Here is a 26790-nt window from a genome sequence, read left to right as displayed (position 1 = left end):
TTTCGCGCACTTAACACGCGGCTTAATGGAGAACGATTGTTTCGGATCCCATCGGGAACGACAACGTGCCACGAGGGAGAGGGAAGCTAATCGAACCAATGTTCCCGTGCTCATCTGCGGAACAAAAATCTCTGGGGTCCCTTAACTAACACTAAGACGACTTAAGGCGAAAGCTATTAGGTATCCACTACAGTGTCTTCGTTGGCAATCTCTTCAAAGTGTTTTGTTGACATTACGACTTGTTCCACACTACGATGGCCCGTTAGAACGAATGTGCCAAGCCTTGAATCCCCTTAAGGTACACACGCAAGTTCACAGACGAATGCATCTGCAAATTCAGCGGTCATTCTTGAAGACATCCCGACGCTTCTTCTTTGTATAAATCGCCTAGGCTTCAAGATTTCGCTAGGACTAAGAAAGTGCGCAGCTCGCGCGCATTCGGCCACACATTTATTACTTAGCTTTCTTTTTAATTTACTATTCGTGTTGACGTTAACGACGCCGTATTTTTCGACATACAACGTTTTCACTTTAATAGCAATTCTTGAATGTGCGAGGCCATTTGTTCTCGACATAGAAACATTTAGACACATCTAGTTGTTTTTCTTTTTGAATGTGACTGGGTTTCACCACTAAAATTGTTGCACATATTACCGCTCGGTGCAAGTCTCACCTGAGTATGTCGGAACATTCTGGAATGTTTTCGATTGTTCTAACCGGATTACGCGCACGACGCGAACAGTAGATTACATTCTGCAACGCGTGAAACTGCCAGATATATTGCTGCAATGTACAGTGACTCGTGTATAAATTGCCAACGTGTTAGATCTGTACACGAGATTCCCAAGACAGACAATAATGCTCGCCACCATCATCATAGTGTGAGCGTTTCGTTTCGCTGACCGCAAGTTCACCCAATAAATAGTTCAACCTTTACCGTCAACGTTTACCGTTGTGACGAAACTCACAGGGTCCCTTATACATTCGCCTAAGACGACTCGAAGGCGAAAGCTATCTTCTTTCTCTTCTCAGTTGATGCACTGATCCTACCCACCAACCTACGACAGCTTTCTGCATCTAACGTGGTTTTGCACTACCTCCAAGATCGGAGGCACCTCACCTGGTCTTGCATTTCCTCCGTCATCGGACAACCTTTGGCCAAGCTACGATGTCATGTGGGGACGTCATCATGTGACATTACGTCATCTGACGTCACAGTGACGTCATATAGGGACGTAATCATGTGATGATGGTTTTTTGCATCACTGGTCCCGAAGCCGACGGTCAAATTTCGCATTTGATAAGGCATCTAAGGCTTTCGCCTTAGTACCTTGGAGTGCTCTGAAAGAAAGGACCGGCTGTAGTCCAGGTGGTGTGGTCTATTGCTTGTATGCGCTGTCAAAACGGTACACCGTTTTCTCTTTCTATTCCACCGTATATATTACATTAACTTAGGCTAGTAAACCGAACTTTCGACTGGTTGGCTTCTGAACCAACCGGTTGCTACCAGGCTAACCTCCCTGCCTTTCCTTTTCACCTCCCCCCCCCTCTCTCTCTCTCGCTCTCTCCTTCACACACACACACACACACACACACACACACACACACACACACACACACACACACACACTCTCTCTCTCTCTCTCTTGAATTTTTATTTTATTTCTTCTGTTCCTCTTTCACACCCATCAGAAAACAGTTATTAATATTATGCTGTACTACACTCAATTTTTTTTATCAATAGCTCCTCTATGTTCAAAGGGTGCAGAAAATCATGTTAGAAACGCGTCCCTCACTCATAGGGTGTGAAATATGCGTCTAGGAGACACATGACTTCATTAAAACTACAGTCATCGTAGAATTTCAGATCAAGAGACGCAAGCAAAACACAAACACAATCCTATGGCTGCCTTTAATTAAATATGTGTGTCTGGTCGATACAACCAATGCTAAATATCTCGACGTGACAGGGGCAAGAGAGTTCTCCTATTAAGGCTATGCATGCACCCCCAGTTAAAATCTTTGAGCCATGGCGAAAACATAAAAAAAATGATAAGAAGGAAACAAAGACGCTGGATTCATTACACAGTTTCTCTATTTACTCAACATGTTTGTCGTATCTGTGAGCCCAGCCGACGCGAATAGATAAGGCTCGGACACGGTTACAAAGCATACATGTCCATGTGCCCATATACAGGGTGTTTCAAGAAATGTGTCCAACCTTCTCAAAAAATTAGGAAAATGCGATATTTGTTCGGGTCTTTCAGAATTACTTTTTCTGTAGCGGCAGGAATCTTAAGGTAGTTAAGGACATTATTTAGGACAGTAATTAAGAAAGTTAAATTAATTAACTTTTTATTTAGCGCAGTTAGGTGATTGTGTCAAATGGGAGAATTGAAGTTCTTCATGCGAGGAACCCATCCGAGCTTTGAGATTTCGAAAAAGCGTCCTCTAGTAATTGTTGTGGCGTAATGAAATTCAACGAAATGCAACGGCTTTCAACAGCGAAAGCCATCGAATTCGGTTGAAATTCATTACTTCCTAATTATTACTAGAAGCCGCTTTTCCAAAATCTCAATGTTGGGATGGATTTCTGGCACGAAGAACTTCAATTGCCCAATTTGACACAGTCACCTAGCTCCACTAATTAAAAAGTTAATTAATTTAACTTTCTTAATTACTGTCTCAAGTCATGCCTCTCACCATCTTAAGATGCCTAGCGCTACAGAAAAAGTCATTCACTCATTTTGGACGTCTCAGAAGAATATGGCAGTTGCGTTCTTCCATGTTTCTGTTTAGGTTTCGCCATTGAATTTGGTAGAATTTCATTACTTCGTAATTATTGCTAGATGCAACTTTTTCGAAATCTCAAAGTTGAGTTGGGTTTCTGGCATGAAGAACTTCAATTCTCCCATTTGACACAACCACCTAACTCCACTAATTAAAGTTAATTAATTTAACTTTTTTAATTACAGTCCCAAATAATTTCTTTAATCATCTTAAAATATCTTCCACTACAGAAAAACCAATTCTGAAGGCAGCAATCAAATATCGCATTTTCCTGATTTTTTGAGAAGGTTGGACACATTTCTTGAAACACCCTGTATTTATACCGAACTATATACGAAACTTACATTAACGATGAGGACAAATTTTGTTCTCATCATCTGATACGGGGAACACAACTCGATTAATATTCGTCTGAATGCTGTTGCCATAAGTAGGTTAACTCATGGAAAATGCTAAATGAGAATTTATCATTAGAAGTAATTAATTACTATTCCCTTCGTTGCTTGCAGTCGCCCTTCATGTCTCCGTGTAATTATAAGATATAGCGTTCCTGGCTTTTAGGCTTATCGATATGACTGTGTAATCCAATTTTCATCCATTCATGAAGGCGAAGCACGGGCTACGATTATTAATTTACCTTGAACTGCACCCGCCATGGTGTTCTAGTGGTTATCGTGCTCGACTGCTGACCCGAAGGTCGCGGGATTGGATCCCGGCCGCGGCGGCCGCATTTCGAGGGAGGCGAGATGCTAGAGGCCCGTGTACTTAAATTTAGATGCACATTGAAGAGCCCCATGTGGTGAAAATTTCCGGAACCCTCCACTATGGCGTCTCTCGTAATCATATCGTGGTTCAGGGACGTAAAACCTGAACAATTATTGTTACTTTGAGTTTCGAAGCTTATAACTTACTCATATGAGAATAGGAAGTTGAGTGCGAGGGTCAGCTCACGCGATACATGCTGCCTCTGGAAGTATTCGCTCCCAGTTAGTTAATGGAACTCGCGATTATTGTTAATGTTGCTTAGTAGAATAACAGTTGGTTATAAAAGTGTGACTACATGAAATACATATGATTATATATATATATATATGTGTGTGTGTGTGTGTGTGTGTGTGTGTGTGTTTGGAGAGAGAGAGAGAAAGAATGCTCGACGAGAAAGCTCGGCAGTAAGAAGGCTCATAGAATATTTATTTTACACTACGCGAGCTCGCACTGCTCGATTTTCTTCAGCAACGTTCCATCGCCTTACTGATTTTCTCTGGCGAAAACACACGACCAGTCATTAAGGACAGGGACGGGAAGCGTACGGGGAAATGACGTGGGAGATCGCTTTTCAGCGCCAGGGACAAAGAGGCTTTAATGCATCACGAGCACGTCGTGACGCATTAGATTCTATAGATATACCCTTACAAAAATAGATTTAGACAGTCTATGGACTGTCTAAATCTCTTTTTAGATACTCTATAGGCTGTCTAAATCTATTTTTCTAAGGTTACCCATGCATCCTACACAAACGGTGAAATCTGTTAACTGTGATTTGCGTTATTAGAAGAGAGGGGGGGGGGATGTTTTAATGAAAAGCTGGGGATGTTAGCCTGGCTATTCGCCTGACATGCTACTCCGTACACTTTTGGGTATGATATTCGTCTCCAACCGGGGATTTCTAAGCCAGCTTATTGTTTTCGTCACCGCCAGGAAAGTGGCCGGATATACAAGAAGATCAAGAGATTAGCACTGGTGGGGGGAAAGGCAGGAACAAAAAATCGAGTAATTCAACCACAAAAGAGTGATCAAATCGGCATCCATAGCACCAGGGTCTGAGGAAAGCGGTGAAGTGAAAATGATGAGAGAAGGACGTGAAAAGAGTGAAGAGTATTTCGCAGCTTAGAAGTAAAGAAAAAAGAAAAAAAAAGAAGTCCTAAAGAGAAGAGAACAACATCGACTATACGGAAGCGATGACTTTGTCAATCCATTGCCGTTGTCGTTGTGCACCTAATTTTAAATGCGAAGCATTTCTTAGCGAACCTCAGGCACTTTGGCCGTTTCTATCTACGTATCTATCTATCTATCTATCTAGCCGCCTACGTCTGGGCGCTCTCCTGGTCGTCTCCACAACTTGTAATATACCAAAATTGGCATAGCAGGGCATCATTGTATGACGAACACGATTCACTGGTCATGACATGAATAATGCAAAATACATGTCGTCTACGTCATAAATCCCTTTCTCTCAGTCACGTGTGGCTCATACCCGCATACCAGAGTTTATGGTGTGCGGGTATGTGCCACAGATGATAGTCTCAACCAACGCAGTAACGGCGAACACGTAAACTGACACGCAAGGAAAGTGATAATAATAATTGTTGGGGTTTTATGTCCCAAAACCACGATATGAATATGAGAGACGCCATAGCGAAGGGTTCCTGAAATTTTGACCATCTGGTATTCATCAACGTAATACGACCGCCGCGGTCGGGATCGAACCCGCGACCTTCGGGTCAGCAGCCGAGTACCGTAACCACTACACCAACGCGGGCGATGCTAGGAAAGTGAGGGAGCTGAAGACAGAGCACCTCTGGATGACGCTCAACTACCATCCACTCGTGCACGTGGTCCGCAACGTGGACTACGTGGATTGCAAAATTCCGGAGTGAAAGCTTCTCTACAAGAAATCTGCCGAGAGGACCAAGCCTCTCAACATTACCGGTGACTTGAACGTTGACTTATCAAGACCAAACAACGTCTGGTCCTTATACTGCGTGAAAGATGGTTTGGACGTGGACAGGGCATAAAAAAAAGGCGTCGTTGCCACGTCCAGGACAGGAGGCATCATAGATCATTCCATCGTAAGATGCACCCAGGATTTCCACGAGCTGCACTATACCTCGCACTTCGCTGCACTTATACCCCTGGTAGCCGCGATCACGAACGGATCCCATAACAAGTCTGGTTCAGCTGCTGGTGCTCACTGATCACGGTGATGATGACTTCGTTCAAGAACTGTCAAGAACCCATTCTACACACACACACAAGTTCGTGAAACGTGCGTGTGTTATCCGTCATAACGGACAATTATCAGCATAACAACTGTAACGCAACTGTAGCAACTGCAACTATGACTGCAGCATACGTGCACTGCGCCTGCGCGTGCCACTCGGCTGCGTACCATATATCTAAGAGAACTCTCCTAAATGAAGCTTAGTTGCGAGTAACATCTGTCCTGTGAGTCTGTGTTCCTTCTTTGTCCTGTTCAGATTCGCGCTATCCAGTAATAAAGAATATTAGCACTACATAAGCTTACCGCACCTGGTGTTGGTTAAGCCCATGTTGCCATTGCCATCGTTACGCAACTGAAAACAACTGTTTATATAATACATATGCGACTCTTCAACATATGAGTGTGCGTATACCACTTACACATTTCGGTAGCGTCATTCCGTAACGTTTCGCTCAATCTGAAAAATTACGCCACAGGCATCATCCCGCGCATGCTTCGCATAACATCGATTCCCAGGGTACGTGGGCTCTGCCGAATTTTTCCTTGTCACTCCTTTATTTGTTTTATACTTCGAGCTCCTTACTGCTGCTATATTAAGTCCAACGCACACCGACGTTACGCCAACCGGTCCATTTTTGCAAACTGCCTCATTTCTTATTTATCGCAGCATTTCTGAACGATCTTTCGTCATCAGTGGCCCTTGGGCCATGCATCGTCACGCATAATCGTCATAACTGTAATCACAATCTTCCTGCTTATTACTACCATCACTACCACCACGACCACATTGAAAGAACAACAACAGCTGCAGTACTATGTGTTTGATAGAATCCAAAGATTGGTGGTTAATTTCAACAGCACATCTCGGAAGGGAGATAAACGTTCGTCCAAAACGTCCGTCTTCGTAACTATAATAAAATCAATGTCAAAGCAATGCATTTGCTGGCGAGCAAGCGCTTGCGTTGGGATGATGGCCGGGTTGTTTTAACGAGCGGCGATGAATCCCACTGATAAAAATAATAGGGACGCGTTTAAAGGCTCTATTCCGCAACGTTACAATATCCTTCTTTCTTTTTTTTTTTCTTTTTAATGTGGCCCGACTCAGCTCAGTCATCGGCCTCGCATAATACTCTGTGTTGCGCCATTGCGACAGTATTGAATACCGTAGCTAAAAGTGGCGCCGCATGACGCCGAATCGCTGAAGCAAAATTAGAATGTTTTTTTTTTTTACTTCACGGTTGAGCAGTATTACAAGACTATTTCTATTGCGTAACTTTTTCGAGTGAGCTGTGCAGCTGAGCATTTTTTAAGGTTTGATAGATGCTCGTGTCCATATGAAATGCTGAGAATACAACGCAAATCAAGTTTTTATTTTTTTATTTTTTAACTTAAGATGGGATCTCTGGTATTGAACGCCGCTCTACAACTACTGGTACGGGAACATAACAAAAAGTGAAGGCAGTTTCCACTAAGTCACGCAAAGCTTGGCAAAGCGAAGCGTGGGCCCATCGCCACACGTCCTCCCCGTCGACCGACACGTCCATAGATTTGAGATGCGCGGCTTCCTCCTCAGAAGTACGCACCTTCTTAGGACGCCCCATGACTCCGCACACGATCGGGTGCAGCCAGGCTATGCACTATAGAGCGGAGGTTGCGCGCGATGCCTCCGTCGGTGGGCGTGGCTTAGCTACTGCGCATTCGCGGCTTGGCCGGTTGGTGCGGTATCTGGTCGCCAGACGACGCGATGCTTGCTTCCTCTTTCTTTCTTCCTCTCTCAAATTCTTTCTCTCTCTTTCGTTGATGTTCTCTCTGTCGCTCTCCCTTTTTCTTTCTGAATTTATTTCTCTAATCTTACGCCGAGCTAGAGCAGCCTCGCTGCTAATAGCTGTGACATAAAACGAATATGTCGTGCTTGCCTTCATTTAAATTTTGGATGATATTATAGCGAGATATGTTTGAGCCGTTCTTTGTTTCCTTCAACGTGAGCCAAGTTTTGATATTTACACTAAGCGAATATTGCTTGTATTTGAAACTCCGATGCTTCGTTATGGCACACTCAGGTCTACCGAAATGAGGCAATTTAAGCTTCAAAGGCATGTTACATCAGTATATTCTTAATTATTTTTGAGCCGAGCCATTGGCATATGCAAATCTATGCGCATGCAATATATATGCTTCCGCGTTTTCAGCGCTCAGACATCTACGCAACACAGCGCCCATATCGTCCCCCTCCTGGAGTCTCTGCGCACGCCTATGATTTTTTGTACAACTTGGTAGGTGAAACGTCGCTGACATTGGCCAAGACGAAACGTATCTTGGCACTATAACGTTGTGCTACAAGAAGTGTGTCAGGAACAAGTGGTTAGACGGATGCGTATTGCGCTGGGCTTTCGATTAACCATAGCACTGTTACACGAGTTCTGTAATACACAATAAAAAGAGGTAAAATGACAGAAAACATGAACAGAAAGCCAAAGCGCTCCAAATGAATATTTGTGTTTAAATTAATACGGACGAATTTTTCTTCGACCACTTTAAAAGCCAAATCTAATACTTCATGTCAAGGGGAAGATGAACGATTCAAGGTATATTTTCGTTTCAGAGTCCCGTGTATACTTATTTGGTTGCTGGGAACAAGTAAAGGGGAAACATCGACATTGACAGATGGCTGCAGCATGCTGAAATATTCACAAGTATCTCCACTTCGTTTGGATGCATTTGACATGCTGTAAAAAAAAAAAAAACTATCCTCAGTTTTATTCTGCTACCTGCTACTGATTGAGGCTTTGCAACTTAGTGCAATAAAAAAACATTTCAGGCAGTGCCTTTCTGAGTGCCACAATTTCAGGTCACGGTTGTTACCTTGGTTCCACGTAGTGCAAGCGCGGCACGGCTGAATTATATTCGAGTGAATTGCGCTCGCATGCGCGTGACAGCAAATGCAAGCTACACAGAAGTTTTCAACACATCTGGATAGCGAAGAACATCCAACATGTCATTAGAAAGAAAGAGCAAAAGAGCGCTGCTTACTCTGTATGTGTTGTTTTCTTTCACAGCTTGCGTCGTTGTCGTTGCTGTTGAGCAGTTACGTGTGCATTTCGGCAAGTGTCTTATCGCGCACGGCACAGTACTAATCGATTCGAACGCGTCGAATCTCTGAGTGCTCTTCACTGTGTGCATGCGTGCGTGTTTGTGCGCGCATTTGTATTTGCTCAATGCCACAGGCCATCCGTGCGTATTGATTTGAAAGCATAATGCGAAGAAAACAGTGACAAAAGTGACATCTCCACCACCATCAAAAAATGAATGAAGTAGTCATAGAAGACAGGAAAAATGGCGGGAAAATGAAAAAAAAAAAAGATAGCTTAGACAGAAGAATGAGTATGAAACAAAAATCCCGCAAATGTGTGCAGTTCTCATTAACAGGTATACAAAAACGTGAAAACAGATGGTATGTTATTGCCAACACCGAGAACTTGGGTGCCAATCAGACACGATGTAGCCATGGTAACAACAGTACCTATGAGTTGGCCGTCGAATAACCGTGTGCGGTGGATGCTTCGTGAATCTTACTGACCTTTAATTTTTCCTCGAAGGCATTTTTGTTGTTATGAATAACTGAAATGGGCGACGTGAAAATGCATCACACATTATCACAAATTTAAAAAAAGGTAAATATAAAATAACGCATAACTGTCCGATACTAAAGACACTCTACAGATAAACAAGATGTCATATGAGTTAAAAGTGCATAATAAATTGACGCAATACAGATGCTGAAAACACGAAAAAATTCATGGGCACTTGCGCACTGTAGTGTGAGGAAAAGTTTAGAGTGCAAACATGACGCCGTTTCCGTGCGCATATTGCCTTTCCTTTGCATTCTTTCCCTCTCTCTCTCTCTCCACACACACACACACACACACACACACACACACACACACACACACACACACACACACACACACATATATATATATATATATATATATATATATATATATATATATATATATATATATATATATATATATATATATATATATATATATAGTGTTATTGAGCGATGACGTATCTATTTAGTTGTGATGACGGGTACCTGCCTTATCGTTTTACGTTTTTTGCTTTTCTGGTTTGAATAATTTCTTTAGGATGACCTCAGTTATGGTTGTACAAACGGAATACCTCGAAAAGTACTTTGCCGAGGTTATTGTGATGTTTGAAATTTTCGCGTAGCTAAAAACAATAATCTCACTTGCATTTATTGTGTATAGTTTATTCGTTTGCAAAAACTGCAAAACTGAATCCGGGAACTATTGAAGTTACATGTCTTTACCGCGAATTTCAATACTCTGGTATCATATTAAAGGTACTCTGGTATCATATGCAGTTTTGTTTTGCCTGTTATATAATAAAATCTGCTTTACATAACAACTGGTCGTGCACGTCATGTGCACATCTCCACGCTCTAACAAAAAAGGACTAAAAGGGGTAGGGAGGTTAGTCCTTTTAGGGATCAACTGATTTGCCACAACCAATAGTCCTTTTGGGGATGAACTGCAAGGGGATAAACAGTTAGTCTTTGAAGGGTTAACTGCAAAGGACTAACGGTTGCTCCTGTAAGGAGTAACAGTTGATTTTCGGAAATGGTCCCTGAAGGAGCAAATGTTCCTCCTGTAAGGATTAACAGTTGGTTTTTGGAAATGGTCCCTGAAGGACCAAATGTTACTTCTTTAAAGAGTATTGGTTGATCCTCAGAAATGATCGTTGGGAGAGCAAATCGCGCTTCGCAATTGCAAAAAATGGTGGCGAAGTTCCTGCGCTCTTAGGAACGGACATTTCACGGAAACATGCCACTTAAATAGTGCTTTAGAAAAGGTACGCAACTTATATCAACTTATATGTAATAACTGCTATTATTGCATTCAGGGAGCGCTTGCAAGCAATAATGCTGATCATTCGAATTTACTTTGCCGAACTTGAGAGAAAATGTGTATACCGGCTTCAAGACTTGCCCTAGCGAGAATATTTAGTTGCGTGCCCTGATCTTTCAATCCTTTAAAACACTTTGAATCCTATGAACAAGGTAAGAACTTGGCGAGAAGTGGCAAACCACGACACGGGAACACAAGTCATATGAATAACACCAAACACACACACATGCACAGTGATTCAGGTTACCAACGGTTTTGATTTCTTGATTGTGTAAGTTGCAGATAACCCACGGTGTTCTATAAGGTATTCAAGGAAGAAAGAAAAACACGATTCTATTAACATCAATCTTTATTTTTACGAAAACACCAAAAAGGAACGAATGGCATCATTTAGTTGGTGTAGGGCCTGTTCCCGAATTACTAGGGCGAGTCCTACCTGGAAGAAATACAAAAAAGAAAATTTTGTTACAAAATAAAGTGGCTAGAAGAGAACGACTTAATCACGTAAGCCCCAATAATTGCGCAGTCGCATGCTCAAAAACGTGCGATGCACAATGCTTTTTTAGTCTTCATATTATTTATAATACAATGTACCAAGGCAATGAAAATAATAAACGTACTTTCAAAATTAGCAGAGGGACGTTGTTTGCAGAGCAAGTAAATCCAGCAATTGTTGACCACACCTCGATGTGACGGCGTCCATCTCTGAAGCTTTGCAGAAAGGAAGCTGCGATGGAGTCTTGCATGTGAGCTGAGGTGTCCATTTTTCCGCAGGAAAGTTACGATGCTGGGTCCAATAAACAGCCGGTACACAGAAACAAACGCGCATGCGCGTCCACAATTGCTGCACATGCAGCGAGGTATGTTCTTCACAGCTGCGTTCATAGTCTGCCTAAATAGCGGCACTCGCTGACCGCGAAACAAGAGCAAGATAGACCACAAGTGACGAACACGACCAGCACTCGACACTCCGGCGAGCGATACTGAAGAAAGAGTGCGGCGCGGAAGGATACCCAACATAAGCGCTGAAACGTCCGTCAGATTTACACGATTGTCACCGCCAGTGAATATTGGGAAGCTTATTGGTGAACTAAGTTTCAAGTTCTCATAATTGATGCCACAATATTAACACCCTACAAATTAAATTAATATTTTCTCGCGTTATTTTCTTGATCGCAGCAGTAAGCGGGCCGACGCGCCGATGCCTTCTTGTCATCTGTGCAGTCGACATTTGGAACATGCGTTCGCCGAATTTCTTACCCCTCAGGTCATCGCCACCTGCAACCTGCACCGCGACAGAGTAGAAAGGAGGGCTTCGGAACAATAGGGCGCACCTGGCCGAGAGCTAAGCTCATGACCTTTGAAAGAGGCATTCGTGGGTCTACAATCACTGCTTCGCGTTCGATGCTGAGCCTTGCTGCAAACAAAGGCCACAGAAAAAACGTCTTCACTTCAACCTCTACCCGCGGGAGTAAATGCAACCGTTCGTCCCCTCATTAGTCTTTTCCGAGGTATGTCTATAGTCCTCCGAATTTGCACACGACACGCACTTCGCGACAGTTACTCCTCTCGCGGACTAACGACACGATTTGAGGACTAACACTGACTTTACTCCCCCTTCAGCCGGTTTTTTTCTTAGAGTGCAGGAGGTCCACCTCAAGAGGCTCAATGGTGCTTTTTTTATTTTTTTACTGCCATTTTAACATGCCAGTAACTCGTACAAATATACATATCTGCATCCATCCAGTACAGTAACATACAGCAAAACGTATGCCGGTAAATAAAATAAACGAGGGGTGTTTACTTGAGTACATCAAGTTAGACGCTAGCTGTAGGCACGGGTGTTGCTGCGGTCACATTAATGTCGTGCTGCGTGCATCAATCTACCTCACGTCTCATATAATGTTAAAAAATGCTGTTGGCTGAACGCAGATGCATTTGCATTAGGCTGTACATTACACAACCCCACGGACACACTACATCGTCTTCGTTGTGCCTTTGAACACAGCCTACGTAGCCATGACCAGAGGTCAAATATCAAGATATATGGGGTGGTATACAAGCTGAATAAGTAACGTTTGCTCGGGTGCAACCCAACGTTTTCACAAGCGCACGCTCGACACTTGATATAGGTTGGGTAACTTATGACACAATATATTACGTGTCGCTGAGTCTGCATGCCTCTTGTGAGTGGCATATCAATACTGAAACGTAACCTATGTCTTCACATTATGGCTTCTTCCAAGAAGTATACCCTTTCGAATTTATGACCGTGAAAACATTAACGTAGCCAATGCCGTTTATTTCCATGGATGAAAATCCTTATTGACTTATTCAATTATTAAACAGAACGTTCGTATTTCACAAATGTTCCCTGCTCTCCACCGCGTCACACGTTTCTTTAAAGCGTCGAAGTTTCTGATGCTACCTTCGCGTACTTTTATTTCTTGGGATACGGATAACTTTTTCAAAGTGCAGTAGGCAATGCTGCGTTTCTGCAATAAGCAGAGTTTATCGCCTGGCTCTCGTGGCGAGATGCTAGAAAATATTCATGTCCTTTTGAGACTCACAGAGCTGTTGGAGCATCGTGAAATAAATTGCGAAGTAAACGAAAAGGAGGAAAGAAGAAGACAAGATGTTTCTTCTTGTTCTCTTTTTTTTTTCGCGCTTTATTTCATCATGTACGTTTACCAACTCGCCCAACTTTTCTGTTAGAGTTGCGCCCTAGTAACGGTTTAGAAGGCAAAGCGATGGCTATATTCATAGAAAGTAAGGAAGCCATCCTCACCGAGGAATGTAATATAATTTCATCGTCACAACGTGGCTTGCGATGCGCGTGTTGTTGGGTGGCGCCTGTACAAAGAAGGACTGAGGACTGTGCCAATTTTCTTTGCTCTCAGCCCAAAGGAAGTGGGTCAAGGAGACTCTTTAATGCACGCCCCTGATATATACGTACAGACTGTAATATCTTTCAGGGAGAGGGGGGGGGGGAGAGGTGTTGATTCCCGTCCTGTCTGTGACCACAGAGGGAGCCAACACTAAAAGCCACAAAACGGGCGCGAAAGTGTTCGAGACCGCACAGGACGCAATGCGAAAGCAATATTCCAGGAAACCCGTCGCGTCACTTAGCGCGCGCAACTAACTCAAATTGGCGCGCCCAGAAGAACCCTGGTCTCACCTCTCTTCTATCTTCCCGCCCGCATTAGTGGTATTACCGCCTGCCATTACTCCTCTACCGTCGCGATCCGTGTCAGTAAGAAGAATCTTGGACACCAAAGTACCAGGGGGCGAAACGCGGGAGTGGGAAAATTGAGAAAACGAACACATTCGCCATGGCGTACGTTTCGTTCCGGCTTTTCAGCGCAAGCTAGAACCAGCTTCGCTACGGCGCTCGTCACAAATGCGGAGCACGCGAGACGCCGGCTGTAGGACCAGGCGGCCCCCTCAATATCCGTACTCCAAGATGCTGGCGGTTGCTCGCTGCAAGCGCTTGCTTATCGCCGCTTCGGCAAAGTTGTTGCAGACCCACTTTCACTAAGTAAGGCGATGGAAAGGAGAACTGGCAAAGAACGCGGGCCCCTAGAGCGTCGTCGTTCGTAAGACACCCTCTCTTGCCTCGCAGCTACAAGATGGCTTTTCTCTCGGCCTTTTTCCTCCCAGGCTATTGAAATTGCGGATACGGTCATTGGGTCCAGGCGAAGAAAGAAAAAAAAAAGAAGACTTCGGCTCGCATAGCGTACGACTTAGATAAGGCACAGATGCAATCGCTTATCTTTCCGGTGTAGCGCAGAAGAAGCGTTGAGCGCGCCAGTGCATGACTTCATCGGCCATGGTTGCACTTGTGGGTATTGTTATCGCCCAGCGCCTTCGCTAAATCAAATGTAAAATTTATAAAAGCTCTTACAGGTGGATCAAGAGAGGACCTCATCCACACTCCTAGTGGATCTTATATGGAGGAGTTTTAGCTCTACATACCACCAGAGCACTACTTGCGTTTTCGCCACTACAGCTTCAAAACAAAGGATGGAAGCTTAAAGGAAGCTTAAAATTTCGTTCTATAGAATTTATTCGCTAACTATATTGCAAGTTTCTGACAGCCATATTACAGCGGCGTCCTCCTTGTCTGTCTTCTCTTGGTCCCTCGTCTTTAGTTCCGCTGCTAGAACCAGTGTTAGCTATAAACCAACTAGCTCCGGTGAATACTGTGTTGATAGTGTTCACTTGAAAAACAGCATATCTATAACAAAAAAAAATCACATGATAAATATACCACAAGGTCGGTATTCTGTCTTAATTATATGATGATCTGTGACATTTTTATCTGGTTTCTCATATGATGCTGTGAAATTATTGGTGTCACATCACATTTTTTATGACTGAACAATAGCTTTTCGAAAATGGTTCAGTTGTGCTAAAGTTCTCCTTTACTGAAAGTCTCAACGTTGACTCTTAAATATTTTAACAGATCTTTACCACCTGTTTAAGAAGGCAGCCCCGCCGCGTTGGTCTAGTGCTTATGGCACTCGACTGCTGGCCTGAAGGTCGCGGGATGGAATCGCGGCCGCGGCAGCTGCATTTCCCATGGAGGAAAAATGTTTGAGGCCCGTGTACTTAGATTTAGGTGCACGTTAAGAACCTCAGGTGGTCGAAATTTCCGGAGCCCTCCACCAGGGTTGCCACTGACTTTCGAGTAAATGTCGCCAAACAACGAGCGGAAAGTCGCCAAAAGTCGCCATTTTTTTAGAAATTTCGCCAAAAAAGTCGCCATTCTAGATGTGTGCGGCATATCCTAGTAATAGAAATTTTCACTGATGTATAGCCCCGTAGAATACAGTACCATTCAAAGCCCTTAAAGTATCTTGACATTTCTCAATGCCAGGCGCATCGCCCCTTCACCATGGGAGTGCTTGGTGCACCTGGTTCTCCGACTAGCCGCAAGATGTGCGCGGAGGCGCAAGTATGAAAGGATAAAACGCTCATGATATCCTTCCATCCCTGTCCGCTCGTTTCAAAGGTAAAAGTGTGGTAAACCTTGGGCGAAAGCCCAGAAAGCGTTGTTTGTACACAGCTTTACATCCTCTCATATAAAAAAAAAAGGATTAACAGGTTTATTGAAAGTAGTAAGACAGAATTTTTACAGGTATCGTTCATTAGTGAGTCTTATACATTTCAGTGTGAAATTATATGATACCGGACGCCACTGTCCCTTTCATATAGAATCACTTATATCTACCCGCGTCAATCTAGTGCGTTATAATTGAACAGGTAGACATTGTAAAATGTTATATAGCAATTTTTTTTCATTGCACACGCTCACCAAGAACAGTAGAAGATGCCTGAATAAATAATTTTTTATTGCACGAACACCCGCGTATCCGCCCATCTTCGCTATACGAGCTCGATTAGGGGATACTGCAGCGGTGAATAGGTCGCCAAGCTATTCACTATAGTTGGAGCTTTGGCGGAACAAATGGCCGGAACACACGACCAACCCGTCATCTAGCCCTTTCAGAAGCGAAACTTTAGCGAAGCTCTGAAGCATATAGATGTTAGAAGCATCTAGATGAATTGAGGAGATACACACGAGTTACAGGACGGACATACAGAACGGCGCGTAATGTGCCCCTCAAAACCTAGAAAAATACAGAGAATAGTGCCGCTCATTCGTTGGGAAGGCACTGAGCTTAGGATGCATAACTCAGTGGAGACCTAAGCTGAAAATCGCCAAAAATTTGCCATGTCGCCATTCATAATTTTAGGTCGCCACGGGCCTCTCAAATTCGCCAATTTGGCGAAAAGTAGCCACCATTGGCAACCCTGCCCTCCACTACGGCGTCCCTCATAATCATGTCGTGGTTTTGAGATGTTAAACCCCAGATAATAACATAATAATAATAATAATAATAATAATAATAATAATAATAATAATAATAATATATTATTATTATTATTATTATTATTATTATTATTATTATTATTATTATTATTATTATTATTATTATTATTATTATTATTATTATTATTATTATTATTATTATTATGAGGATCGCCGCAAGGGGGCCAGCAGAGCTGACTTGATCTAGATGTGGTCCCGTTTCAACGTGAATTTCCCGAGGACTGCCAACAGGAAGCAACAGAACGCCTGCATCAATCGACTCAGCTTGGAAAGTGGCATCGAGAGACACCACCCACAACTCTGTGAGTCGATTCGTCACGGATCTACTATTCTTGAAGTAGCAAACGGCGCTTGCCGAGCTAGGCCTACCGAGGTTCACGTAACTTCTTCTTTTCCCGAGGCCACACGCCTCGCGCCTTGCGCCTCGTGCTCGCGCCCGGGCTACGAGACGGACTTTTGTAATTCGTGACCCGCACTCGCCGCGCGCTGGTATGGCTGAGCATATGCATGCAACAACCGAAGAAACTGAAAATACAGAGAACGAGCAGGAGAGAGACGAAATGACTGTAGAAGCAGCTTTCGACACAAACAGTGGAAGAACGATCGAGACTCAGAGTGTCTGGCGGCAGGTAGGAAAGAGGAAAAAACCGCAACAGCAGGAATGCACCGGGGCACGTACAAGCCAGACAGACATTGAACGACCTGGAAGTGAGACAGAAAAAAGTGACGTGCAAGACTCACGGAAACACGCTACTGACGTACCCAAGAAACACTACAGACCACCACCACTACCGGAAGATGACCGAAAAGTCATCTATCGACCACAGCCCGGACTGCAACTCTCAAAGTGGTCAACAGTAGCAATCACCTATGCGTTAGCAAGGGCTAGCAAGATGGACCCTGAAGCATTCCGGACAAAAGTCACAACTCAAGTGCAATGGAGCCAAAATCTTATCATAGCAAACACTCCGGACAACGATGTTGCCTTCGAAATCCTCCCAAACATTAAAACCATACAGTTGGACGGAACCGACTACAGCTTGATACCATACATCAAAACCCTGGCGGAAGTGTCAATGGGCGTCATACACGGTCTAATACCAGGAATGACAGCGGAACAACTAATGGAAATGGTGAGGGCAGATGGCTACGAAATTGTCAGCGCTAGAATGCTTGGAAGATCGACCTCGGCCATCATCTATTTTCACGGACCGCATGTTCCATTCTACGTAAAAGTGGAGGGAGCCCAAATCAGATGCCGACCATACCGGAAGACAGTACAGTATTGTAAAACCTGTGGAGCCCTAGGACACCGGCAGGACATCTGTCCGCAACCAAAACCAAACTTTTGCTTTAAGTGCTGCCAGTCCAACCAACCACCTGAACATCAATGCAATATGATATGCAAGATCTGCAACCTCCCTCACGAAACTGCGGGAAAAGACTGCAAGCGAAAGCTGAAAGCAGCTCCACCTCCTTTCCATGTGCGGAATCAACGCTTGAAACTACAGCAGCAGCAGAGGTCGAAGCTGTCTTGGTCAGTCGACTCAGACTCGTACTTCCCACACATTCTTTCGGGCACTACAAGTGACAGCGTCTCTTGCACACAAAGAAGGAGATCGACATCGAGGGGTAGGTCCCGCTCCCGATCTAGGTCAAGGTCAAGGTCAAAAAAGGCAGTGAGTTATGCAGAAGCTGCCAAAAACAGCTCCACCTCCTTCTCCGAAGCACCCATAACACAAGTGCCCGAGGAACACGAAATTGCAAGGCTCCGTAAGGAAATTGAAAACTTAAAGCAAGTGAACCATGAATTGCTTAGAAGATGCAACGACCAGCAGACTTTCACCAAGCAGCTTGAAAATATGGAAAAGAGACTAGAAGAAAAACAGGATGCCAAGCTCCAAGCAGCCCTAACACCTATCCTGCAGCAACAGCAACAGCAACAACAAGCCATTCAGACACTCACGACTACAGTAAACCAACTTAAAACAACACTTGACGGGTTTATCGCCCACGTTGACAAAACCTTTGCCGAAATTGGAGCACGAATGGCAACTCTGGAGAAGACATCTGAACAAAACAGAAAGAAGCCAAAGTACCCAGTCAGAGAAGCACGTATGACTGACACCATGGAAGGTCAAGATGGATAGCACATCCAAGGATAACACACGAGACAAGCACACAAGACTCAAGATATGGCAGTGGAATTGTAGATCCATCAAATCCAAAAGGCAGAGTTTATCACAACTAACTACTCAAGAGAATCCAGACGTTATAGCCCTGCAAGAAACCCAATCAGGCACAATCAAGATCAGAGGATACGAAACTTATATAGCGGAGGGAAGGACACGCACGGCAATCCTAATACAGAAACTGCTTGTTGCACAACAGCATCCTATTGACATCTGCATCGAACACACCTTTGTAGAGATTCTTCCTAGCAAGAAAACGAATCAGAGCCTTTTCATTCTCAACATTTATAGTCCCCCGAGGGAATCTCTCGCAAGCTTCGATGCACTTCTGAGAGAAGTGAAGAAGTATGCAAAAGGACACAAGCTCGTGGTGGTGGGTGATTTCAATGCGTACCACACGGCTTGGGGTTATCACAAAACGGACAAGAAAGGAACCAATGTCCACGACACAGCACAACACCACCAGTTAACATTGTGGACGGACCCGCACACCCCTACAAGAATCGGAAACAGTGTATCAAGAGACACCAACCCGGATCTCACCTTCACAGCGGGGATATCCAAAGTGGAATGGACGAGACTCGAAGAAACTCTGGGAAGTGACCACCACTTGGTGCAAACGGAAATAATCTACGAAAGGGCACCCCTCAAGATTGGTAAAGCAAAAATCACGGACTGGACTGCTTTCCGAAAAGAAGAGCTCACACAAAGTATTGAAGACCTTGAGGAGTGGACCAAACTCACGACAGAAAAAGCACAGAAGTACACGAAGGAAATTCAACTGACTATTGAAAAACCAGCTGCGGATCCTCACCTGCTCCACCTGTGGGAAGCTCGTAGAAGCCTTATCCGTCGATGGAAGAAACAGAAACGGAACAGGGTCCTAAAAAAACGCATAGCGGAGCTAACCAGGCAAGCCGACAAATACGCCGATGAATTAGCAAGGCAAAACTGGAACCAGATGTGTGACAGACTCCAAGGAACATTAAGTACCCGTAAAACCTGGAACATCCTCAAGTCAATGTTGAGTACTACGGAATCAAAAACAAATTCCAGAAAGAATCTCGCAAAACTCATTCACAATTACGGGGGCTCGGAAAGTGAAATCCTGCAAGAATTAAGGAAGAAGCTGACGGGAGGTGCCCAAGCTGCAGCGATTCCTCCTTTGCACCTAGATTACACAGGAAAACCAAATGATGAACTCGATCGCCCGTTCACTCTGGGAGAAATGGCAGCGGCACTGGCAAAACTTACTCGAAACACAACCCCAGGTAAAGACCGCATAAATAACAAGATACTCCGCAACCTAGGCAAGAAAGAGGAAGACTATCTCCTAAAAACTATCAACGACAGCTGGGAAAGTGGGACCGTTCCAGCAATCTGGAAACATGCTGACATCGTCATGATTCCGAAGCCGAACAAACCACTGGGAATAGGAAATATGCGACCTATATCCCTGACATCCTGCGCCGGTAAGCTGTATGAGCATATGGTCCTTAACAGACTAACTCCATACTTGGAAGAAAACCGCTACTTGCCTGACACCATGTATGGATTCCGCCACTATTTATCAGCGCAAGACATTTTATTACAGCTGAAGGAGGATGTCATTGATCATCTAGGCAAGCACAGCAAGAGCGCAGTCTTGGCATTGGATGTGAAAGGAGCCTTTGACAATGTCTCTCATAGGGCGGTACTGAGGAACCTTCAGGACACGCACTGTGGCGAAAGAACGTACCGCTACGTACGAAACTTTCTCACCGGCAGAACAGCAACAGTGCGCCTTGGCAGTCTGAAATCGGACCAGTTTGAAATGGCCAACAAAGGAACGCCTCAAGGCTCCGTTATCTCGCCACTCCTTTTTAACATTGCCATGATGAAACTGCCGAACATATTGAAAGAAATAGAGGGGATAAGACACGCCCTATATGCAGATGACCTAACCATCTGGACAACCGGTGGCTCTCCAGGAATGCAACAGGACGCACTTCAAGAGGCGTTGGATCGCACAGAAAACTACCTCAATACTTGTGGGCTCACATGCGCTCCCGAAAAATCCGAGCTTCTTATACTAAAAGCTAGAACAAGAGGACGACCACCAATAGGTGAAATCCCAGAACCAGAGCTTTGGATGAATGGAGTACAAATACCTAAAGTAGACTCGCTTAGAGTCCTTGGTCTGCACATCCACAAAGACGGATCGGGCGCAGCCACCTTACCAAAACTGCAAGCAACCGTCACGCAAGTCGCGCACTTGGTACGACGGGTATCCAACAAAAGGCATGGCTTGAAAGAAGAAGACACAATCAAAATCATCCAAGCGCTCATCATTAGTAGAATTACTTATGGGACCCCTTATTTAGACCTCAAGAATGCAGAAATTGAAAAACTGAATACCCTCATACGAAAGGCCATCAAGACTGCCATAGGGATCTCTGAACGTGCTTCCACACAGCGACTACTACGCTTAGGTCTCCACAACACCTGGGAGGAGCTCGTGGAAGCACACAAAGTGAACCAACTCGAGCGACTTAGACTTACTGAAACAGGACGGGCTACACTTCGAAGATTAGGCTATCCTGAAGCCATACAACAATGTGATGAGAAAAGGCCTATCCCAGCAACAATTCGACAGTACATCTCGGTAAGCCGCATCCCACGAAATATGCATCCTACCTACCATCTAGGAAGAAGAAAATCCAGAATAGAGAAACTGCGACAAGACTACGGCCGAAATCCGGACACAAGATACACTGATGCAGCAAAATATTCAGGAATCCCAGCCCATGCCGTAAGCGTAGTCGACAATAAAGGAAAAGAGAGAACGGCAGCTAGCATCCTAACTACGGAAATCGATACGGCTGAAGAAACAGCCATAGCGCTGGCCATCTCAACCTGTGCTGAGGAAGCAATCATACTAACCGATTCACAAGCAGCTTGTCGAAATTTTCAGAAAGGAAGAATTTCCAGGCAAGCCTTACAAATACTCACAGCTACAGCAAAGAAGAACCTACCAGAAACGTACATCGTTTGGACTCCGGGTCACGAGTCCCTGATGGGAAATGAGGCAGCCGACGCTTCCGCCCGAGCTCATGTTCACCGGGCCTTCCCACAGGACTCACTTAGGAGGAAAGATGATGTACCCAAAAAGTACAGCGACATCTTACAGCACTACAGGCTAGGCCGAAGAACTTATCCGCCAGCTCACCCCAGCCTAACTAGGGAAGAGGCAGTAACCCTCAGGAAGCTGCAAACAAACACTTACGTTCACGGTATATTACTTCACCGTATCTCACCGACTGAGCACTCGTACATCTGCAAGTACTGTGATGTCCCGGACACTCTATGCCATATGCTATGGGGATGCAAACAAAACCCTAGCACCGCTACACTGACCGAAGAGCAGTGGGAGGCCAAGTTATCGGACCCAGACCTGAAGAATCAGCGAAGCCTGGTTCAACGGGCACGAGAGATGGCGAAGGCCCGCGGCTACCTGGAATAAGGAGGCCGCCCACCTTGGGCGCACAGCGCGCTTGCTCAAAATAAACGTTTATTCTCTCTCTCTATTATTATTATTATTATTATTATTATTATTATTATTATTATTATTATTATTATTATTATTATTATTATTATTATTATTATTATTATTATTATTATTATTATTATTATGTTTAAGAACACGCAAGTACTAGTTAAAAATCTGAAAATGTGTTCAGCTTCCTTCATTGAGCCATTTGCATATCGTCAGATGTAAAGATTTGAAATAGCTTTGAGGCTATGCTCGTACCCGGCAGTTTCGTCTTCGACTATCCAAAACGCACATATTAAAACAGGAGCGAAGGGTTATGCACTGCTGTGCCTCCTTTAGCGCACACAATGCAACGTCATGCCGAAGAAAAACCATTCCATACACTGCTCTTACAGTGTAACTGCTCTGCGTTTGTTGCTATGAGCCGCTCTCTGCCTAAGACACGGTTCTCCACTGGCATGGACACGATGCACGACTACATGCGAGCGCGCTCCCTGCGCTCTTGGCTTTCCGGCAATACGTCCCTCGGCTGCAATACTTTCTTAATTAACGTGGCTCTCCTTATGACAAGAAGGCAATTAAGGAAGATACCTTAGGAGCCTTAATGGTTGCTGTGGCCATCTGCGCAATCTGCAAACTTTATTAACCGGATTATAGTTAGTGTTTTGAAAGGGAGAGGAAAATTTTTGAAGAGATTGCCTTAAAGGGCCCCTAAACCACCCAGAGGTCGAAATTTAGTTGGGGTGTAGACAGTTGTGCACGAGTCCTACAACGAACAAGTAGCTGTGAGAATTTTTCGAAACGGTGCCATAATAGCGGAGTTACATGTGTTTGATGATCTAAACGCTGCCATAGCTCGTTCCACTCTTTCCTTCGCTACCCTCCACTCGTCTGCTGGTCTCCTCTCCCAAGGCCGCTTTGCCCTCCTCACCGAGTGGCCCTCCCAATAAAAAGTCACAGTTTCGCCGCAACAGCGAAGCAATGAATGCGATAGCAATAAATTGTAATGTAACGCGAAGAACGGAAAGCAGCTCGAAATTGCCAGCGCGTCGCTCGAGCCCAAAGGACGCATGAAAAGAAAGCACACAGGACGAGCGCGAACTAATGCGTCACAGCTTGACACTTGAAACGCACTGCTCAAACATAAAGCAGGACGCACGAAACGAACGAACAGGTACACACAAGAGGAGCGCGAACTAATTATCACAGTTGTTAATTATTTCTGTTTGAACAGCGCGCTCCTTTCGCAAACGCGGCCGCTGCAGCGAGTAGGGGCAGCGAGCGATGCGAAGCACCCCACCGGCCGCCCCTTCTTTCCTCGAGACAAGCGCACGAAAGCGACCACGCCCTGTAGAGCGAAGAGCAACGGCGTTCGCAGAAGCGGGGCGACGATCTTTAAGGCACGCCACACGCGCGCATGTCGCGCCATCTATGTGGCCACTAAGAAAGCATGATGAATTACGTGGTGTATATAAATAGCTTGCCGTTAGCAGGCTGAAAGACGGTGCTGTCGTGGCCTAACGTGTAACGCGGCGGGCTGCAAAGCGAGAGGTCGCCCGTTCGATTCCGCGCGTCGGAAAGAATTTCTGAACTATTTTTCTTTGTGGCTTTTCTATATATATATACATACTTATACATATACGGTGAATGACGGCGACGGGGACGGACATTTTCCAGCCGAGACTGTCCATATAATTGCTCTCGCAATAAAAGTGGCTGACTGGGCTAGCCCTCCCAATGTCACGTGACATACCGTCATCGCTGACGCGCTCTTCGAAACAGCGGGAACTTCCGGTTGCCGCGACTCCGTGAACTCCGTGCTTCTCGGCTAACCGCTGTTGCTGCCGTGCCGGCCCGTGCTCGTACGAATCGTGCCGGTATGGACCCTGTGTTGCGCGCACGCCTTCATAGGATCACCAACGTGATGGACCCGTACGGTGACACGTGTCGCGTCTTTTCGTTTTTCCAGACGGCTCTTATGCAGCCAAGCACTGATGCGGGAAAGCCATCGCAAAACACTGTCGGATTCAGTCCGCGCAGCTTATCAGAGCGCGAGGTGTGACTGTGCTAGTACGCTAGCGATTTGGCAGTTGCGTTACGGGCCGCAGTTGCCGATTCGCAAGCACGCACACGCGGGCAACACGACGAAGAACAGCAAGGAGCGCGGGCAGCTGCTTGTAGACTAACCGGAAGTCGTAGGTTCTTGTTCGACCAATCGCAGCATCGCCTGCATTCCGCATCACATATTCGGCACGCTGGCGTCACTCGCGTCGTAGACCGCAAGGGCCCGGAGAGGAGAAGAAATTGTTTCTTGCAATTTGTGGCGCGCCCACGGCTTGTAGCGCTGCCACGTGTGGCATCGTTGATCGTGGCGGCATTCTGTACACAATTCGCGTGCTTACTTGAAATGTTTCAAAAAATATCGGAGGTGGTTTAGGGGCCCTTTAGCATTTATTGAAAAAGCCTTTACACAATGCCAGTATAATTCAACGTGCTGTGTGCGCACGGATTTGGTAATTACGTGCGCTATTTAGAATTGAAGGGCCCCGATTTTAAAACGACCGTGGACAAGCTCGTTCACGAGGTAAAGATTTTCTGCAAAGCCAAAGTTATTGGACCTTTTCTTGTGTGGAAGTTAGCGCTCGTCAGTCCTCTCGTTTCTCTTGAACCTGCAGTTTTCATGTGTTCTTACCATATTTGGGTGGAAGAGGGGGAGAGTGAGGAATGTAATATATTATATATATATATGACATTTCGAAATAATTCGGGTCTGGGTCTCCTCTCTCTTCTTCAAATTACAGGGGAGGGGAGAGGGAGGGTGGTTGTAATGACCACTGGAAGGGGCAATGGCGGGGCATCAGGAACTAAGGAAGTAGAGGGTGCCTCAGAAGTGGCTGTTGTCGACTCCGCCACGTCATCCGAAGGATACTTCAGATGAGTCAGACTTCCAGGGGCAATTGGGCGCGCTTGTGGAAAACCTGCTTGCGAAGGAGAGTTGCCTGATTCATCAGGCAACTCTCCCAACCTCGCCACGCCGAGGTCTTAGCAAAAAGGCTATACCTTCAGTGATGGCTGGCTTCAGTGCTGCGATTTCAAGATGATTGCTAAAGTCACTATTAGGAAAGATCGCTCGATAACATTTGTTACTTAATAATGTATTGGTGATCACCGTGCTCAACGCCGACTTCGATGCAAAACTGTTACAGCAGAAAATAGGACCCTTTTTATAATTGTAAAGCTACCTTTCCCGCGATTCAGGTAGCCCAACTAATGGCAGCTAGTCTCTTCCGCAAACAGCATGTTCAAGCGCAGTTTGCTTGCGCTATGGCGCTGAAAATGTCTACTCAGCTCTGTTGACAGAAACATGCATAATAGACAAGCCTTAGCACGTGCAACTATAGGACCTCTTCACAACCTGAAGCACAACAGGTGCCGCCATTAGTTGGGCGAACGTGCAGCGCAAGGAAGCGCACTTGCGAATTATGTAAAGAGAACTATTTTGTCTTGAATTAGCTGTTTCTGAAAGTCTTAGAAAGTCGCCAAAGAAACACGCACCATATTAGAAATTCAATCTCGAATGTAGATTGTGAGCATACTTTTATCTCTTTGTTTTCGCAGTCTGAGCTTTTTCGACTTCGACGCTGCTCCTTCAGACATGTGAAGAAGCTTTATAAGGTGCAGGGGAGCGAAGAGAACTCATTCTTTAACGATGCAAGTTAATCGATAATCAAAAATGGGTGATTTCTTGATCGAGTTGTATGGGATATACGCTTGACACACGTTTCCGCCGCGAGTGGTGTTAACTTAGCTTCGGCAAACAAGTTTAATCACCGCAGTTAAATCTGGCAGACTCTGCAAGGTTGGCTTCGCTGCCGTCCTCCGAGGCACTTGACGATCGACGAGCACATTGTCATTAGAAAGACTAGTCCGCTTTAGAAAGCTTAGCGATCGCGAAGACCTTCCACAAACACGGACGTGCTTATCCAGTGCAAAGAGAAAATGATGATATCCGATCAATAAGTTTCCCTTTTTCGCTAGTTGTACGAAAGAACAAAGAAAAGGTAACAAGTAGGTTCCTAAGATTCAAAATGAAGGGACCATTACTGTTCCTCAAGAAAGGCTTTCCTTTGATTAAAGTGCACCTCGCAGCCGTGTTGCGCGCAGCCTAATGCTTTGCTCTCAGCACGAAAATCACTAAGTATATCAAAGAATAGTCTTAAGGAACTTTTATTGCACACTTACCCGGTGCGTAATTTTTTTTTTTTTTTTTGAAATTCGCGACATCACGATCTTTAGCAGAGAACAACAAAACAAAACGAAAAACTGGATAGCTGCTATGTTGCCACGTGTCCATCGTGTATGTTCTTCTTTTTTTAATAAGCTCTTTTGTATTTTGCTGAGCCTTGTCATTCTGCATTTTTCGTTTAGACCACCGCGTTCGACGC

This window comes from Rhipicephalus sanguineus, chromosome 5 (assembly GCF_013339695.2).
Source record: "Rhipicephalus sanguineus isolate Rsan-2018 chromosome 5, BIME_Rsan_1.4, whole genome shotgun sequence".
NCBI lineage: Eukaryota > Metazoa > Arthropoda > Arachnida > Ixodida > Ixodidae > Rhipicephalus > Rhipicephalus sanguineus.
Note: the sequence above shows the minus strand (reverse complement) of the source record.